Source organism: Triturus cristatus, chromosome 1_1, assembly GCF_964204655.1.
Source record: "Triturus cristatus chromosome 1_1, aTriCri1.1, whole genome shotgun sequence".
NCBI lineage: Eukaryota > Metazoa > Chordata > Amphibia > Caudata > Salamandridae > Triturus > Triturus cristatus.
This window is the reverse complement of record NC_140579.1, coordinates 734261583-734282261: the sequence shown is the minus strand read 5'-3', so window position 1 is coordinate 734282261 and position 20679 is coordinate 734261583.

Sequence of the window (20679 nt, the reverse complement as noted above, 5' to 3'; positions counted from 1 at the left end):
GCAACAACGCTCTTGTTCACTGGCAGAAGGGAAAGGCAGCAAATGCACCACCTGTGCGAATTTAAATGTCTCGCCTCTGTGGGCGTCTGCACAAGGAATTATGGTAGTTATGGTGCATGATAAATGTTACCCCCAGTGGGTTGCATGCCTCGCCCCAAAATGTTCAAAATGTTTACCCAAGTGGGCTGCGCTGAAGCTGTCCGGGTTGTCATCCTGTCCATAGAACATCCACAAAGCGGACTCACCGTCCCCACAGCGTCTTTGATCATTGTCGCTGCAGGCCCGCCCTGATAGCAGTGGGCCTCCATCGCGGCGGGGCACGCCGCATACCACAGAAAAAAGGAAGTTGCCTCCAAGATGAAGCCACACTACGGTGAGTAAAGTCCTTTATTTGTGAAATACAGGACAATCAGACCAGCTGCTCCTTTGCACAAATCTCAAGCCAAACGCGTTTCGAGCGCAACAACGCTCTTGTTCACTGGCAGAAGGGAAAGGCAGCAATTGCACCACCTGCACGAATTTAAATGTCCCGCCTCTGTGGGCGTCTGCGCAAGGAATTATGGTAGTTGTGGTGCATGATAAATGTTACCCCCAGTGGGTTGCATGCCTCGCCCCAAAATGTTCAAAATGTTTACCCAAGTGGGCTGCGCTGAAGCAGTCCGGGTTGTCATCCTGTTCATACCACATCCACAAAGCGGACTCACCGTCCCCACAGCGTCTTTGATCATTGTCGATGCAGACCCGCCCTGATAGCAGAGGGGCTCCATCGCGGCGGGGCACGCCGCATAACAGAAAAAAGGAAGTTGCCTCCAAGATGAAGCCACACTACGGTGAGTAAAGTCCTTTATTTGTGAAATACAGGACAACCAAACCAGCTGCTCCTTTGCACAAATCTCAAGCCAAAAGCGTTTCGAGCGCAACTACGCTCTTGTTCACTGGCAGAAGGGAAAGGCAGGAATCGCACCACCTGCGCAAATTTAAATGTCCCGCCTCTATGGGCGTCTGCGCAAGTAATTATGGTAGTTGTGGTGCATGATAAATGTTACCCACAGTGGGTTCCATGCCTCGCCCCAAAATGTTCAAAATGTTTACCCAAGTGGGCTGCGTTGAAGCTGTCCGGGATGTCATCCTGTCCATACAACATCCACAAAGCGGACTCACCGTCCCCACAGCGTCTTTGATCATTGTCGCTGCAGGCCCGCCCTGATAGCAGTGGGGTTCCATTGCGGCGGGGCACGCCGCATAACACAGAAAAAAGGAAGTTGCCTCCAAGATGAAGCCACACTACGGTGAGTAAAGTCCTTTATTTGTGAAATACAGGACAATCAGACCAGCTGCTCCTTTGCACAAATCTCAAGCCAAACGCGTTTCGAGCGCAACAACGCTCTTGTTCACTGGCAGAAGGGAAAGGCAGCAATTGCACCACCTGCGCGAATTTAAATGTCCCGCCTCTGTGGGCGTCTGCGCAAGGAATTATGGTAGTTGTGGTGCATGATAAATGTTACCCCCAGTGGGTTGCATGCCTCGCCCCAAAATGTACAAAATGTTTACCCAAGTGGGCTGCGCTGAAGCAGTCCGGGTTGTCATCCTGTCCATACAACATCCACAAAGCGGACTCACCGTTCCCACAGCGTCTTTGATCATTGTCGCTGCAGGCCCGCCCTGATAGCACTGGGGCTCCATTGCGGCGGGGCACGCCCCATAACACAGAAAAAAGGAAGTTGCCTCCAAGATGAAGCCACACTATTGTGAGTAAAGTCCTTTATTTGTCAAATACAGGACAATCAGACCAGCTGCTCCTTTGCACAAATCTCAAGCCAAACGCGTTTCGAGCGCAACAACGCTCTTGTTCACTGGCAGAAGGGAAAGGCAGCAATTGCACCACCTGCGCGAATTTAATTGTCCCACCGCTGTGGGCGTCTGCGCAAGGAATTATGGTAGTTGTGGTGCATGATAGATGTTACCCCCAGTGGGTTGCATGCCTTGCCCCAAAATGTTCAAAATGTTTACCCAAGTGGGCTGCGCTGAAGCTGTCCGGGTTGTCATCCTGTCCATACAACATCCACAAAGAGGACTCACCGTCCCCACAGCGTCTTTGATCATTGTCGATGCAGACCCGCCCTGATAGCAGAGGGGCTCCATCGCGGCGGGGCACGCCGCATAACACAGAAAAAAGGAAGTTGCCTCCAAGATGAAGCCACACTACGGTGAGTAAAGTCCTTTATTTGTGAAATACAGGACAATCAGACCAGCTGCTCCTTTGCACAAATCTCAAGCCAAACGCGTTTCGAGCGCAACAACGCTCTTGTTCACTGGCAGAAGGGAAAGGCAGCAAATGCACCACCTGTACGAATTTAAATGTCCCGCCTCAGTGCGCGTCTGCGCAAGGAATTATGGTAGCTATGGTGCATGATAAATGTTACCCCCAGTGGGTTGCATGCCTCGCCCCAAAATGTTCAAAATGTTTACCCAAGTGGGCTGCGTTGAAGCTGTCCGGGATGTCATCCTGTCCATACAACATCCACAAAGCGGACTCACCGTCCCCACAGCGTCTTTGATCATTGTCGCTGCAGGCCGCCCTGATAGCAGTGGGGTTCCATTGCGGCGGGGCACGCCGCATAACACAGAAAAAAGGAAGTTGCCTCCAAGATGAAGCCACACTACGGTGAGTAAAGTCCTTTATTTGTGAAATACAGGACAATCAGACCAGCTGCTCCTTTGCACAAATCTCAAGCCAAACGCGTTTCGAGCGCAACAACGCTCTTGTTCACTGGCAGAAGGGAAAGGCAGCAATCGCACCACCTGCGCGAATTTAAATGTCCCGCCTCTGTGGGCGTCTGCGCAAGGAATTATGGTAGTTGTGGTGCATGATAAATGTTACCCCCAGTGGGTTGCATGCTTCGCCCCAAAATGTTCAAAATGTTTACCCAAGTGGGCTGCGCTGAAGCTGTCCGGGTTGTCATCCTGTCCATACAACATCCACAAAGCGGACTCACCGTCCCCACAGCGTCTTTGATCATTGTCGATGAAGACCCGCCCTGATAGCAGTGGGCCTCCATCGCGGCGGGGCACGCCGCATACCACAGAAAAAAGGAAGTTGCCTCCAAGATGAAGCCACACTACGGTGAGTAAAGTCCTTTATTTGTGAAATACAGGACAATCAGACCAGCTGCTCCTTTGCACAAATCTCAAGCCAAACGCGTTTCGAGCGCAACAACGCTCTTGTTCACTGGCAGAAGGGAAAGGCAGCAATTGCACCACCTGCGCGAATTTAAATGTCCCGCCTCTGTGGGCGTCTGCGCAAGGAATTATGGTAGTTGTGGTGCATGATAAATGTTACCCCCAGTGGGTTGCATGCCTCGCCCCAAAATGTTCAAAATGTTTACCCAAGTGGGCTGCGCTGAAGCAGTCCGGGTTGTCATCCTGTTCATACCACATCCACAAAGCGGACTCACCGTCCCCACAGCGTCTTTGATCATTGTCGATGCAGACCCGCCCTGATAGCAGAGGGGCTCCATCGCGGCGGGGCACGCCGCATAACAGAAAAAAGGAAGTTGCCTCCAAGATGAAGCCACACTACGGTGAGTAAAGTCCTTTATTTGTGAAATACAGGACAACCAAACCAGCTGCTCCTTTGCACAAATCTCAAGCCAAAAGCGTTTCGAGCGCAACTACGCTCTTGTTCACTGGCAGAAGGGAAAGGCAGGAATCGCACCACCTGCGCAAATTTAAATGTCCCGCCTCTATGGGCGTCTGCGCAAGTAATTATGGTAGTTGTGGTGCATGATAAATGTTACCCACAGTGGGTTCCATGCCTCGCCCCAAAATGTTCAAAATGTTTACCCAAGTGGGCTGCGTTGAAGCTGTCCGGGATGTCATCCTGTCCATACAACATCCACAAAGCGGACTCACCGTCCCCACAGCGTCTTTGATCATTGTCGCTGCAGGCCCGCCCTGATAGCAGTGGGGTTCCATTGCGGCGGGGCACGCCGCATAACACAGAAAAAAGGAAGTTGCCTCCAAGATGAAGCCACACTACGGTGAGTAAAGTCCTTTATTTGTGAAATACAGGACAATCAGACCAGCTGCTCCTTTGCACAAATCTCAAGCCAAACGCGTTTCGAGCGCAACAACGCTCTTGTTCACTGGCAGAAGGGAAAGGCAGCAATTGCACCACCTGCGCGAATTTAAATGTCCCGCCTCTGTGGGCGTCTGCGCAAGGAATTATGGTAGTTGTGGTGCATGATAAATGTTAACCCCAGTGGGTTGCATGCCTCGCCCCAAAATGTACAAAATGTTTACCCAAGTGGGCTGCGCTGAAGCAGTCCGGGTTGTCATCCTGTCCATACAACATCCACAAAGCGGACTCACCGTTCCCACAGCGTCTTTGATCATTGTCGCTGCAGGCCCGCCCTGATAGCACTGGGGCTCCATTGCGGCGGGGCACGCCCCATAACACAGAAAAAAGGAAGTTGCCTCCAAGATGAAGCCACACTATTGTGAGTAAAGTCCTTTATTTGTCAAATACAGGACAATCAGACCAGCTGCTCCTTTGCACAAATCTCAAGCCAAACGCGTTTCGAGCGCAACAACGCTCTTGTTCACTGGCAGAAGGGAAAGGCAGCAATTGCACCACCTGCGCGAATTTAATTGTCCCACCGCTGTGGGCGTCTGCGCAAGGAATTATGGTAGTTGTGGTGCATGATAGATGTTACCCCCAGTGGGTTGCATGCCTTGCCCCAAAATGTTCAAAATGTTTACCCAAGTGGGCTGCGCTGAAGCTGTCCGGGTTGTCATCCTGTCCATACAACATCCACAAAGAGGACTCACCGTCCCCACAGCGTCTTTGATCATTGTCGATGCAGACCCGCCCTGATAGCAGAGGGGCTCCATCGCGGCGGGGCACGCCGCATAACACAGAAAAAAGGAAGTTGCCTCCAAGATGAAGCCACACTACGGTGAGTAAAGTCCTTTATTTGTGAAATACAGGACAATCAGACCAGCTGCTCCTTTGCACAAATCTCAAGCCAAACGCGTTTCGAGCGCAACAACGCTCTTGTTCACTGGCAGAAGGGAAAGGCAGCAAATGCACCACCTGTACGAATTTAAATGTCCCGCCTCAGTGCGCGTCTGCGCAAGGAATTATGGTAGCTATGGTGCATGATAAATGTTACCCCCAGTGGGTTGCATGCCTCGCCCCAAAATGTTCAAAATGTTTACCCAAGTGGGCTGCGTTGAAGCTGTCCGGGATGTCATCCTGTCCATACAACATCCACAAAGCGGACTCACCGTCCCCACAGCGTCTTTGATCATTGTCGCTGCAGGCCGCCCTGATAGCAGTGGGGTTCCATTGCGGCGGGGCACGCCGCATAACACAGAAAAAAGGAAGTTGCCTCCAAGATGAAGCCACACTACGGTGAGTAAAGTCCTTTATTTGTGAAATACAGGACAATCAGACCAGCTGCTCCTTTGCACAAATCTCAAGCCAAACGCGTTTCGAGCGCAACAACGCTCTTGTTCACTGGCAGAAGGGAAAGGCAGCAATCGCACCACCTGCGCGAATTTAAATGTCCCGCCTCTGTGGGCGTCTGCGCAAGGAATTATGGTAGTTGTGGTGCATGATAAATGTTACCCCCAGTGGGTTGCATGCTTCGCCCCAAAATGTTCAAAATGTTTACCCAAGTGGGCTGCGCTGAAGCTGTCCGGGTTGTCATCCTGTCCATACAACATCCACAAAGCGGACTCACCGTCCCCACAGCGTCTTTGATCATTGTCGATGAAGACCCGCCCTGATAGCAGAGGGGCTCCATCGCTGCGGGGCACGCCGCATAACACAGAAGAAAGGAAGTTGCCTCCAAGATGAAGCCACACTACGGTGAGTAAAGTCCTTTATTTGTGAAATACAGGACAATCAGACCAGCTGCTCCTTTGCACAAATCTCAAGCCAAACGCGTTTCGAGCGCAACAACGCTCTTGTTCACTGGCAGAAGGGAAAGGCAGCAATTGCACAACCTGCGCGAATGTAATTGTCCCGCCTCTGTGGGCGTCTGCGCAAGGAATTATGGTAGTTGTGGTGCATGATAGATGTTACCCCCAGTGGGTTGCATGCCTCGCCCCAAAATGTTCAAAATGTTTACCCAAGTGGGCTGCACTGAAGCTGTCCGGGTTGTCATCCTGTCCATACAACATCCACAAAGAGGACTCACCGTCCCCACAGCGTCTTTGATCATTGTCGATGCAGACCCGCCCTGATAGCAGAGGGGCTCCATCGCGGCGGGGCACGCCGCATAACACAGAAAAAAGGAAGTTGCCTCCAAGATGAAGCCACACTACGGTGAGTAAAGTCCTTTATTTGTGAAATACAGGACAATCAGACCAGCTGCACCTTTGCACAAATCTCAAGCCAAACGCGTTTCGAGCGCAACAACGCTCTTGTTCACTGGCAGAAGGGAAAGGCAGCAAATGCACCACCTGTGCGAATTTAAATGTCCCGCCTCTGTGGGCGTCTGCGCAAGGAATTATGGTAGCTATGGTGCACGATAAATGTTACCCCCAGTGGGTTGCATGCCTCGCCCCAAAATGTTCAAAATGTTTACCCAAGTGGGCTGCGTTGAAGCTGTCCGGGATGTCATCCTGTCCATACAACATCCACAAAGCGGACTCACCGTCCCCACAGCGTCTTTGATCATTGTCGCTGCAGGCCGCCCTGATAGCAGTGGGGTTCCATTGCGGCGGGGCACGCCGCATAACACAGAAAAAAGGAAGTTGCCTCCAAGATGAAGCCACACTACGGTGAGTAAAGTCCTTTATTTGTGAAATACAGGACAATCAGACCAGCTGCTCCTTTGCACAAATCTCAAGCCAAACGCGTTTCGAGCGCAACAACGCTCTTGTTCACTGGCAGAAGGGAAAGGCAGCAATCGCACCACCTGCGCGAATTTAAATGTCCCGCCTCTGTGGGCGTCTGCGCAAGGAATTATGGTAGTTGTGGTGCATGATAAATGTTACCCCCAGTGGGTTGCATGCTTCGCCCCAAAATGTTCAAAATGTTTACCCAAGTGGGCTGCGCTGAAGCTGTCCGGGTTGTCATCCTGTCCATACAACATCCACAAAGCGGACTCACCGTCCCCACAGCGTCTTTGATCATTGTCGATGAAGACCCGCCCTGATAGCAGAGGGGCTCCATCGCTGCGGGGCACGCCGCATAACACAGAAGAAAGGAAGTTGCCTCCAAGATGAAGCCACACTACGGTGAGTAAAGTCCTTTATTTGTGAAATACAGGACAACCAGACCAGCTGCTCCTTTGCACAAATCTCAAGCCAAAAGCGTTTCGAGCGCAACTACGCTCTTGTTCACTGGCAGAAAGGAAAGGCAGCAATCGCACCACCTGCGCAAATTTAAATGTCCCGCCTCTGTGGGCGTCTGCGCAAGGAATTATGGTAGTTGTGGTGCATGATAAATCTTACCCACAGTGGGTTCCATGCCTCGCCCCAAAATGTACAAAATGTTTACCCAAGTGGGCTGCGTTGAAGCTGTCCGGGTTGTCATCCTGTCCATACAACATCCACAAAGCGGACTCACCGTTCCCACAGCGTCTTTGATCATTGTCGCTGCAGGCCCGCCCTGATAGCAGTGGGGCTCCATTGCGGCGGGGCACGCCCCATAACACAGAAAAAAGGAAGTTGCCTCCAAGATGAAGCCACACTATGGTGAGTAAAGTCCTTTATTTGTCAAATACAGGACAATCAGACCAGCTGCTCCTTTGCACAAATCTCAAGCCAAACGCGTTTCGAGCGCAACAACGCTCTTGTTCACTGGCAGAAGGGAAAGGCAGCAATTGCACCACCTGCGCGAATTTAATTGTCCCGCCTCTGTGGGCGTCTGCGCAAGGAATTATGGTAGTTGTGGTGCATGATAGATGTTACCCCCAGTGGGCTGCATGCCTCGCCCCAAAATGTTCAAAATGTTTACCCAAGTGGGCTGCGCTGAAGCTGTCCGGGTTGTCATCCTGTCCATACAACATCCACAAAGAGGACTCACCGTCCCCACAGCGTCTTTGATCATTGTCGATGCAGACCCGCCCTGATAGCAGAGGGGCTCCATCGCGGCGGGGCACGCCGCATAACACAGAAAAAAGGAAGTTGCCTCCAAGATGAAGCCACACTACGGTGAGTAAAGTCCTTTATTTGTGAAATACAGGACAATCAGACCAGCTGCTCCTTTGCACAAATCTCAAGCCAAACGCGTTTCGAGCGCAACAACGCTCTTGTTCACTGGCAGAAGGGAAAGGCAGCAAATGCACCACCTGTGCGAATTTAAATGTCTCGCCTCTGTGGGCGTCTGCACAAGGAATTATGGTAGTTATGGTGCATGATAAATGTTACCCCCAGTGGGTTGCATGCCTCGCCCCAAAATGTTCAAAATGTTTACCCAAGTGGGCTGCGCTGAAGCTGTCCGGGTTGTCATCCTGTCCATAGAACATCCACAAAGCGGACTCACCGTCCCCACAGCGTCTTTGATCATTGTCGCTGCAGGCCCGCCCTGATAGCAGTGGGCCTCCATCGCGGCGGGGCACGCCGCATACCACAGAAAAAAGGAAGTTGCCTCCAAGATGAAGCCACACTACGGTGAGTAAAGTCCTTTATTTGTGAAATACAGGACAATCAGACCAGCTGCTCCTTTGCACAAATCTCAAGCCAAACGCGTTTCGAGCGCAACAACGCTCTTGTTCACTGGCAGAAGGGAAAGGCAGCAATTGCACCACCTGCGCGAATTTAAATGTCCCGCCTCTGTGGGCGTCTGCGCAAGGAATTATGGTAGTTGTGGTGCATGATAAATGTTACCCCCAGTGGGTTGCATGCCTCGCCCCAAAATGTTCAAAATGTTTACCCAAGTGGGCTGCGCTGAAGCAGTCCGGGTTGTCATCCTGTTCATACCACATCCACAAAGCGGACTCACCGTCCCCACAGCGTCTTTGATCATTGTCGATGCAGACCCGCCCTGATAGCAGAGGGGCTCCATCGCGGCGGGGCACGCCGCATAACAGAAAAAAGGAAGTTGCCTCCAAGATGAAGCCACACTACGGTGAGTAAAGTCCTTTATTTGTGAAATACAGGACAACCAAACCAGCTGCTCCTTTGCACAAATCTCAAGCCAAAAGCGTTTCGAGCGCAACTACGCTCTTGTTCACTGGCAGAAGGGAAAGGCAGGAATCGCACCACCTGCGCAAATTTAAATGTCCCGCCTCTATGGGCGTCTGCGCAAGTAATTATGGTAGTTGTGGTGCATGATAAATGTTACCCACAGTGGGTTCCATGCCTCGCCCCAAAATGTTCAAAATGTTTACCCAAGTGGGCTGCGTTGAAGCTGTCCGGGATGTCATCCTGTCCATACAACATCCACAAAGCGGACTCACCGTCCCCACAGCGTCTTTGATCATTGTCGCTGCAGGCCCGCCCTGATAGCAGTGGGGTTCCATTGCGGCGGGGCACGCCGCATAACACAGAAAAAAGGAAGTTGCCTCCAAGATGAAGCCACACTACGGTGAGTAAAGTCCTTTATTTGTGAAATACAGGACAATCAGACCAGCTGCTCCTTTGCACAAATCTCAAGCCAAACGCGTTTCGAGCGCAACAACGCTCTTGTTCACTGGCAGAAGGGAAAGGCAGCAATTGCACCACCTGCGCGAATTTAAATGTCCCGCCTCTGTGGGCGTCTGCGCAAGGAATTATGGTAGTTGTGGTGCATGATAAATGTTACCCCCAGTGGGTTGCATGCCTCGCCCCAAAATGTACAAAATGTTTACCCAAGTGGGCTGCGCTGAAGCAGTCCGGGTTGTCATCCTGTCCATACAACATCCACAAAGCGGACTCACCGTTCCCACAGCGTCTTTGATCATTGTCGCTGCAGGCCCGCCCTGATAGCACTGGGGCTCCATTGCGGCGGGGCACGCCCCATAACACAGAAAAAAGGAAGTTGCCTCCAAGATGAAGCCACACTATTGTGAGTAAAGTCCTTTATTTGTCAAATACAGGACAATCAGACCAGCTGCTCCTTTGCACAAATCTCAAGCCAAACGCGTTTCGAGCGCAACAACGCTCTTGTTCACTGGCAGAAGGGAAAGGCAGCAATTGCACCACCTGCGCGAATTTAATTGTCCCACCGCTGTGGGCGTCTGCGCAAGGAATTATGGTAGTTGTGGTGCATGATAGATGTTACCCCCAGTGGGTTGCATGCCTTGCCCCAAAATGTTCAAAATGTTTACCCAAGTGGGCTGCGCTGAAGCTGTCCGGGTTGTCATCCTGTCCATACAACATCCACAAAGAGGACTCACCGTCCCCACAGCGTCTTTGATCATTGTCGATGCAGACCCGCCCTGATAGCAGAGGGGCTCCATCGCGGCGGGGCACGCCGCATAACACAGAAAAAAGGAAGTTGCCTCCAAGATGAAGCCACACTACGGTGAGTAAAGTCCTTTATTTGTGAAATACAGGACAATCAGACCAGCTGCTCCTTTGCACAAATCTCAAGCCAAACGCGTTTCGAGTGCAACAACGCTCTTGTTCACTGGCAGAAGGGAAAGGCAGCAAATGCACCACCTGTACGAATTTAAATGTCCCGCCTCAGTGCGCGTCTGCGCAAGGAATTATGGTAGCTATGGTGCATGATAAATGTTACCCCCAGTGGGTTGCATGCCTCGCCCCAAAATGTTCAAAATGTTTACCCAAGTGGGCTGCGTTGAAGCTGTCCGGGATGTCATCCTGTCCATACAACATCCACAAAGCGGACTCACCGTCCCCACAGCGTCTTTGATCATTGTCGCTGCAGGCCGCCCTGATAGCAGTGGGGTTCCATTGCGGCGGGGCACGCCGCATAACACAGAAAAAAGGAAGTTGCCTCCAAGATGAAGCCACACTACGGTGAGTAAAGTCCTTTATTTGTGAAATACAGGACAATCAGACCAGCTGCTCCTTTGCACAAATCTCAAGCCAAACGCGTTTCGAGCGCAACAACGCTCTTGTTCACTGGCAGAAGGGAAAGGCAGCAATCGCACCACCTGCGCGAATTTAAATGTCCCGCCTCTGTGGGCGTCTGCGCAAGGAATTATGGTAGTTGTGGTGCATGATAAATGTTACCCCCAGTGGGTTGCATGCTTCGCCCCAAAATGTTCAAAATGTTTACCCAAGTGGGCTGCGCTGAAGCTGTCCGGGTTGTCATCCTGTCCATACAACATCCACAAAGCGGACTCACCGTCCCCACAGCGTCTTTGATCATTGTCGATGAAGACCCGCCCTGATAGCAGAGGGGCTCCATCGCTGCGGGGCACGCCGCATAACACAGAAGAAAGGAAGTTGCCTCCAAGATGAAGCCACACTACGGTGAGTAAAGTCCTTTATTTGTGAAATACAGGACAATCAGACCAGCTGCTCCTTTGCACAAATCTCAAGCCAAACGCGTTTCGAGCGCAACAACGCTCTTGTTCACTGGCAGAAGGGAAAGGCAGCAATTGCACAACCTGCGCGAATGTAATTGTCCCGCCTCTGTGGGCGTCTGCGCAAGGAATTATGGTAGTTGTGGTGCATGATAGATGTTACCCCCAGTGGGTTGCATGCCTCGCCCCAAAATGTTCAAAATGTTTACCCAAGTGGGCTGCACTGAAGCTGTCCGGGTTGTCATCCTGTCCATACAACATCCACAAAGAGGACTCACCGTCCCCACAGCGTCTTTGATCATTGTCGATGCAGACCCGCCCTGATAGCAGAGGGGCTCCATCGCGGCGGGGCACGCCGCATAACACAGAAAAAAGGAAGTTGCCTCCAAGATGAAGCCACACTACGGTGAGTAAAGTCCTTTATTTGTGAAATACAGGACAATCAGACCAGCTGCACCTTTGCACAAATCTCAAGCCAAACGCGTTTCGAGCGCAACAACGCTCTTGTTCACTGGCAGAAGGGAAAGGCAGCAAATGCACCACCTGTGCGAATTTAAATGTCCCGCCTCTGTGGGCGTCTGCGCAAGGAATTATGGTAGCTATGGTGCACGATAAATGTTACCCCCAGTGGGTTGCATGCCTCGCCCCAAAATGTTCAAAATGTTTACCCAAGTGGGCTGCGTTGAAGCTGTCCGGGATGTCATCCTGTCCATACAACATCCACAAAGCGGACTCACCGTCCCCACAGCGTCTTTGATCATTGTCGCTGCAGGCCGCCCTGATAGCAGTGGGGTTCCATTGCGGCGGGGCACGCCGCATAACACAGAAAAAAGGAAGTTGCCTCCAAGATGAAGCCACACTACGGTGAGTAAAGTCCTTTATTTGTGAAATACAGGACAATCAGACCAGCTGCTCCTTTGCACAAATCTCAAGCCAAACGCGTTTCGAGCGCAACAACGCTCTTGTTCACTGGCAGAAGGGAAAGGCAGCAATCGCACCACCTGCGCGAATTTAAATGTCCCGCCTCTGTGGGCGTCTGCGCAAGGAATTATGGTAGTTGTGGTGCATGATAAATGTTACCCCCAGTGGGTTGCATGCTTCGCCCCAAAATGTTCAAAATGTTTACCCAAGTGGGCTGCGCTGAAGCTGTCCGGGTTGTCATCCTGTCCATACAACATCCACAAAGCGGACTCACCGTCCCCACAGCGTCTTTGATCATTGTCGATGAAGACCCGCCCTGATAGCAGAGGGGCTCCATCGCTGCGGGGCACGCCGCATAACACAGAAGAAAGGAAGTTGCCTCCAAGATGAAGCCACACTACGGTGAGTAAAGTCCTTTATTTGTGAAATACAGGACAACCAGACCAGCTGCTCCTTTGCACAAATCTCAAGCCAAAAGCGTTTCGAGCGCAACTACGCTCTTGTTCACTGGCAGAAAGGAAAGGCAGCAATCGCACCACCTGCGCAAATTTAAATGTCCCGCCTCTGTGGGCGTCTGCGCAAGGAATTATGGTAGTTGTGGTGCATGATAAATCTTACCCACAGTGGGTTCCATGCCTCGCCCCAAAATGTACAAAATGTTTACCCAAGTGGGCTGCGTTGAAGCTGTCCGGGTTGTCATCCTGTCCATACAACATCCACAAAGCGGACTCACCGTTCCCACAGCGTCATTGATCATTGTCGCTGCAGGCCCGCCCTGATAGCAGTGGGGCTCCATTGCGGCGGGGCACGCCCCATAACACAGAAAAAAGGAAGTTGCCTCCAAGATGAAGCCACACTATGGTGAGTAAAGTCCTTTATTTGTCAAATACAGGACAATCAGACCAGCTGCTCCTTTGCACAAATCTCAAGCCAAACGCGTTTCGAGCGCAACAACGCTCTTGTTCACTGGCAGAAGGGAAAGGCAGCAATTGCACCACCTGCGCGAATTTAATTGTCCCGCCTCTGTGGGCGTCTGCGCAAGGAATTATGGTAGTTGTGGTGCATGATAGATGTTACCCCCAGTGGGCTGCATGCCTCGCCCCAAAATGTTCAAAATGTTTACCCAAGTGGGCTGCGCTGAAGCTGTCCGGGTTGTCATCCTGTCCATACAACATCCACAAAGAGGACTCACCGTCCCCACAGCGTCTTTGATCATTGTCGATGCAGACCCGCCCTGATAGCAGAGGGGCTCCATCGCGGCGGGGCACGCCGCATAACACAGAAAAAAGGAAGTTGCCTCCAAGATGAAGCCACACTACGGTGAGTAAAGTCCTTTATTTGTGAAATACAGGACAATCAGACCAGCTGCTCCTTTGCACAAATCTCAAGCCAAACGCGTTTCGAGCGCAACAACGCTCTTGTTCACTGGCAGAAGGGAAAGGCAGCAAATGCACCACCTGTGCGAATTTAAATGTCTCGCCTCTGTGGGCGTCTGCACAAGGAATTATGGTAGTTATGGTGCATGATAAATGTTACCCCCAGTGGGTTGCATGCCTCGCCCCAAAATGTTCAAAATGTTTACCCAAGTGGGCTGCGCTGAAGCTGTCCGGGTTGTCATCCTGTCCATAGAACATCCACAAAGCGGACTCACCGTCCCCACAGCGTCTTTGATCATTGTCGCTGCAGGCCCGCCCTGATAGCAGTGGGCCTCCATCGCGGCGGGGCACGCCGCATACCACAGAAAAAAGGAAGTTGCCTCCAAGATGAAGCCACACTACGGTGAGTAAAGTCCTTTATTTGTGAAATACAGGACAATCAGACCAGCTGCTCCTTTGCACAAATCTCAAGCCAAACGCGTTTCGAGCGCAACAACGCTCTTGTTCACTGGCAGAAGGGAAAGGCAGCAATTGCACCACCTGCGCGAATTTAAATGTCCCGCCTCTGTGGGCGTCTGCGCAAGGAATTATGGTAGTTGTGGTGCATGATAAATGTTACCCCCAGTGGGTTGCATGCCTCGCCCCAAAATGTTCAAAATGTTTACCCAAGTGGGCTGCGCTGAAGCAGTCCGGGTTGTCATCCTGTTCATACCACATCCACAAAGCGGACTCACCGTCCCCACAGCGTCTTTGATCATTGTCGATGCAGACCCGCCCTGATAGCAGAGGGGCTCCATCGCGGCGGGGCACGCCGCATAACAGAAAAAAGGAAGTTGCCTCCAAGATGAAGCCACACTACGGTGAGTAAAGTCCTTTATTTGTGAAATACAGGACAACCAAACCAGCTGCTCCTTTGCACAAATCTCAAGCCAAAAGCGTTTCGAGCGCAACTACGCTCTTGTTCACTGGCAGAAGGGAAAGGCAGGAATCGCACCACCTGCGCAAATTTAAATGTCCCGCCTCTATGGGCGTCTGCGCAAGTAATTATGGTAGTTGTGGTGCATGATAAATGTTACCCACAGTGGGTTCCATGCCTCGCCCCAAAATGTTCAAAATGTTTACCCAAGTGGGCTGCGTTGAAGCTGTCCGGGATGTCATCCTGTCCATACAACATCCACAAAGCGGACTCACCGTCCCCACAGCGTCTTTGATCATTGTCGCTGCAGGCCCGCCCTGATAGCAGTGGGGTTCCATTGCGGCGGGGCACGCCGCATAACACAGAAAAAAGGAAGTTGCCTCCAAGATGAAGCCACACTACGGTGAGTAAAGTCCTTTATTTGTGAAATACAGGACAATCAGACCAGCTGCTCCTTTGCACAAATCTCAAGCCAAACGCGTTTCGAGCGCAACAACGCTCTTGTTCACTGGCAGAAGGGAAAGGCAGCAATTGCACCACCTGCGCGAATTTAAATGTCCCGCCTCTGTGGGCGTCTGCGCAAGGAATTATGGTAGTTGTGGTGCATGATAAATGTTACCCCCAGTGGGTTGCATGCCTCGCCCCAAAATGTACAAAATGTTTACCCAAGTGGGCTGCGCTGAAGCAGTCCGGGTTGTCATCCTGTCCATACAACATCCACAAAGCGGACTCACCGTTCCCACAGCGTCTTTGATCATTGTCGCTGCAGGCCCGCCCTGATAGCACTGGGGCTCCATTGCGGCGGGGCACGCCCCATAACACAGAAAAAAGGAAGTTGCCTCCAAGATGAAGCCACACTATTGTGAGTAAAGTCCTTTATTTGTCAAATACAGGACAATCAGACCAGCTGCTCCTTTGCACAAATCTCAAGCCAAACGCGTTTCGAGCGCAACAACGCTCTTGTTCACTGGCAGAAGGGAAAGGCAGCAATTGCACCACCTGCGCGAATTTAATTGTCCCACCGCTGTGGGCGTCTGCGCAAGGAATTATGGTAGTTGTGGTGCATGATAGATGTTACCCCCAGTGGGTTGCATGCCTTGCCCCAAAATGTTCAAAATGTTTACCCAAGTGGGCTGCGCTGAAGCTGTCCGGGTTGTCATCCTGTCCATACAACATCCACAAAGAGGACTCACCGTCCCCACAGCGTCTTTGATCATTGTCGATGCAGACCCGCCCTGATAGCAGAGGGGCTCCATCGCGGCGGGGCACGCCGCATAACACAGAAAAAAGGAAGTTGCCTCCAAGATGAAGCCACACTACGGTGAGTAAAGTCCTTTATTTGTGAAATACAGGACAATCAGACCAGCTGCTCCTTTGCACAAATCTCAAGCCAAACGCGTTTCGAGTGCAACAACGCTCTTGTTCACTGGCAGAAGGGAAAGGCAGCAAATGCACCACCTGTACGAATTTAAATGTCCCGCCTCAGTGCGCGTCTGCGCAAGGAATTATGGTAGCTATGGTGCATGATAAATGTTACCCCCAGTGGGTTGCATGCCTCGCCCCAAAATGTTCAAAATGTTTACCCAAGTGGGCTGCGTTGAAGCTGTCCGGGATGTCATCCTGTCCATACAACATCCACAAAGCGGACTCACCGTCCCCACAGCGTCTTTGATCATTGTCGCTGCAGGCCGCCCTGATAGCAGTGGGGTTCCATTGCGGCGGGGCACGCCGCATAACACAGAAAAAAGGAAGTTGCCTCCAAGATGAAGCCACACTACGGTGAGTAAAGTCCTTTATTTGTGAAATACAGGACAATCAGACCAGCTGCTCCTTTGCACAAATCTCAAGCCAAACGCGTTTCGAGCGCAACAACGCTCTTGTTCACTGGCAGAAGGGAAAGGCAGCAATCGCACCACCTGCGCGAATTTAAATGTCCCGCCTCTGTGGGCGTCTGCGCAAGGAATTATGGTAGTTGTGGTGCATGATAAATGTTACCCCCAGTGGGTTGCATGCTTCGCCCCAAAATGTTCAAAATGTTTACCCAAGTGGGCTGCGCTGAAGCTGTCCGGGTTGTCATCCTGTCCATACAACATCCACAAAGCGGACTCACCGTCCCCACAGCGTCTTTGATCATTGTCGATGAAGACCCGCCCTGATAGCAGTGGGCCTCCATCGCGGCGGGGCACGCCGCATACCACAGAAAAAAGGAAGTTGCCTCCAAGATGAAGCCACACTACGGTGAGTAAAGTCCTTTATTTGTGAAATACAGGACAACCAAACCAGCTGCTCCTTTGCACAAATCTCAAGCCAAAAGCGTTTCGAGCGCAACTACGCTCTTGTTCACTGGCAGAAGGGAAAGGCAGGAATCGCACCACCTGCGCAAATTTAAATGTCCCGCCTCTATGGGCGTCTGCGCAAGTAATTATGGTAGTTGTGGTGCATGATAAATGTTACCCACAGTGGGTTCCATGCCTCGCCCCAAAATGTTCAAAATGTTTACCCAAGTGGGCTGCGTTGAAGCTGTCCGGGATGTCATCCTGTCCATACAACATCCACAAAGCGGACTCACCGTCCCCACAGCGTCTTTGATCATTGTCGCTGCAGGCCCGCCCTGATAGCAGTGGGGTTCCATTGCGGCGGGGCACGCCGCATAACACAGAAAAAAGGAAGTTGCCTCCAAGATGAAGCCACACTACGGTGAGTAAAGTCCTTTATTTGTGAAATACAGGACAATCAGACCAGCTGCTCCTTTGCACAAATCTCAAGCCAAACGCGTTTCGAGCGCAACAACGCTCTTGTTCACTGGCAGAAGGGAAAGGCAGCAATTGCACCACCTGCGCGAATTTAAATGTCCCGCCTCTGTGGGCGTCTGCGCAAGGAATTATGGTAGTTGTGGTGCATGATAAATGTTAACCCCAATGGGTTGCATGCCTCGCCCCAAAATGTACAAAATGTTTACCCAAGTGGGCTGCGCTGAAGCAGTCCGGGTTGTCATCCTGTCCATACAACATCCACAAAGCGGACTCACCGTTCCCACAGCGTCTTTGATCATTGTCGCTGCAGGCCCGCCCTGATAGCACTGGGGCTCCATTGCGGCGGGGCACGCCCCATAACACAGAAAAAAGGAAGTTGCCTCCAAGATGAAGCCACACTATTGTGAGTAAAGTCCTTTATTTGTCAAATACAGGACAATCAGACCAGCTGCTCCTTTGCACAAATCTCAAGCCAAACGCGTTTCGAGCGCAACAACGCTCTTGTTCACTGGCAGAAGGGAAAGGCAGCAAATGCACCACCTGTACGAATTTAAATGTCCCGCCTCAGTGCGCGTCTGCGCAAGGAATTATGGTAGCTATGGTGCATGATAAATGTTACCCCCAGTGGGTTGCATGCCTTGCCCCAAAATGTTCAAAATGTTTACCCAAGTGGGCTGCGTTGAAGCTGTCCGGGATGTCATCCTGTCCATACAACATCCACAAAGCGGACTCACCGTCCCCACAGCGTCTTTGATCATTGTCGCTGCAGGCCGCCCTGATAGCAGTGGGGTTCCATTGCGGCGGGGCACGCCGCATAACACAGAAAAAAGGAAGTTGCCTCCAAGATGAAGCCACACTACGGTGAGTAAAGTCCTTTATTTGTGAAATACAGGACAATCAGACCAGCTGCTCCTTTGCACAAATCTCAAGCCAAACGCGTTTCGAGCGCAACAACGCTCTTGTTCACTGGCAGAAGGGAAAGGCAGCAATCGCACCACCTGCGCGAATTTAAATGTCCCGCCTCTGTGGGCGTCTGCGCAAGGAATTATGGTAGTTGTGGTGCATGATAAATGTTACCCCCAGTGGGTTGCATGCTTCGCCCCAAAATGTTCAAAATGTTTACCCAAGTGGGCTGCGCTGAAGCTGTCCGGGTTGTCATCCTGTCCATACAACATCCACAAAGCGGACTCACCGTCCCCACAGCGTCTTTGATCATTGTCGATGAAGACCCGCCCTGATAGCAGAGGGGCTCCATCGCTGCGGGGCACGCCGCATAACACAGAAGAAAGGAAGTTGCCTCCAAGATGAAGCCACACTACGGTGAGTAAAGTCCTTTATTTGTGAAATACAGGACAACCAGACCAGCTGCTCCTTTGCACAAATCTCAAGCCAAAAGCGTTTCGAGCGCAACTACGCTCTTGTTCACTGGCAGAAAGGAAAGGCAGCAATCGCACCACCTGCGCAAATTTAAATGTCCCGCCTCTGTGGGCGTCTGCGCAAGGAATTATGGTAGTTGTGGTGCATGATAAATCTTACCCACAGTGGGTTCCATGCCTCGCCCCAAAATGTACAAAATGTTTACCCAAGTGGGCTGCGTTGAAGCTGTCCGGGTTGTCATCCTGTCCATACAACATCCACAAAGCGGACTCACCGTTCCCACAGCGTCTTTGATCATTGTCGCTGCAGGCCCGCCCTGATAGCAGTGGGGCTCCATTGCGGCGGGGCACGCCCCATAACACAGAAAAAAGGAAGTTGCCTCCAAGATGAAGCCACACTATGGTGAGTAAAGTCCTTTATTTGTCAAATACAGGACAATCAGACCAGCTGCTCCTTTGCACAAATCTCAAGCCAAACGCGTTTCGAGCGCAACAACGCTCTTGTTCACTGGCAGAAGGGAAAGGCAGCAATTGCACCACCTGCGTGAATTTAATTGTCCCGCCTCTGTGGGCGTCTGCGCAAGGAATTATGGTAGTTGTGGTGCATGATAGATGTTACCCCCAGTGGGTTGCATGCCTCGCCCCAAAATGTTCAAAATGTTTACCCAAGTGGGCTGCGCTGAAGCTGTCCGGGTTGTCATCCTGTCCATACAACATCCACAAAGAGGACTCACCGTCCCCACAGCGTCTTTGATCATTGTCGATGCAGACCCGCCCTGATAGCAGAGGGGCTCCATCGCGGCGGGGCACGCCGCATAACACAGAAAAAAGGAAGTTGCCTCCAAGATGAAGCCACACTACGGTGAGTAAAGTCCTTTATTTGTGAAATACAGGACAATCAGACCAGCTGCTCCTTTGCACAAATCTCAAGCCAAACGCGTTTCGAGCGCAACAACGCTCTTGTTCACTGGCAGAAGGGAAAGGCAGCAAATGCACCACCTGTGCGAATTTAAATGTCTCGCCTCTGTGGGCGTCTGCGCAAGGAATTATGGTAGTTATGGTGCATGATAAATGTTACCCCCAGTGGGTTGCATGCCTCGCCCTAAAATGTTCAAAATGTTTACCCAAGTGAGCTGCGCTGAAGCTGTCCAGGTTGTCATCCTGTCCATAGAACATCCACAAAGCGGACTCACCGTCCCCACAGCGTCTTTGATCATTGTCGCTGCAGGCCCGCCCTGATAGCAGTGGGCCTCCATCGCGGCGGGGCACGCCGCATACCACAGAAAAAAGGAAGTTGCCTCCAAGATGAAGCCAGATACGGTGAGTAAAGTCCTTTATTTGTGAAATACAGGACAATCAGACCAGCTGCTCCTTTGCACAAATCTCAAGCCAAACGCGTTTCGAGCGCAACAACGCTCTTGTTCACTGGCAGAAGGGAAAGGCAGCAATTGCACCACCTGCGCGAATTTAAATGTCCCGCCTCTGTGGGCGTCTGCGCAAGGAATTATGGTAGTTGTGGTGCATGATAAATGTTACCCCCAGTGGGTTGCATGCCTCGCCCCAAAATGTTCAAAATGTTTACCCAAGTGGGCTGCGCTGAAGCAGTCCGGGTTGTCATCCTGTCCATACCACATCCACAAAGCGGACTCACCGTCCCTACAGCGTCTTTGATCATTGTCGATGCAGACCCGCCCTGATAGCAGAGGGGCTCCATCCCGGCGGGGCACGCCGCATAACACAGAAAAAAGGAAGTTGCCTCCAAGATGAAGCCACACTACGGTGAGTAAAGTCCTTTATTTGTGAAATACAGGACAACCAAACCAGCTGCTCCTTTGCACAAATCTCAAGCCAAAAGCGTTTCGAGCGCAACTACCCTCTTGTTCACTGGCAGAAGGGAAAGGCAGG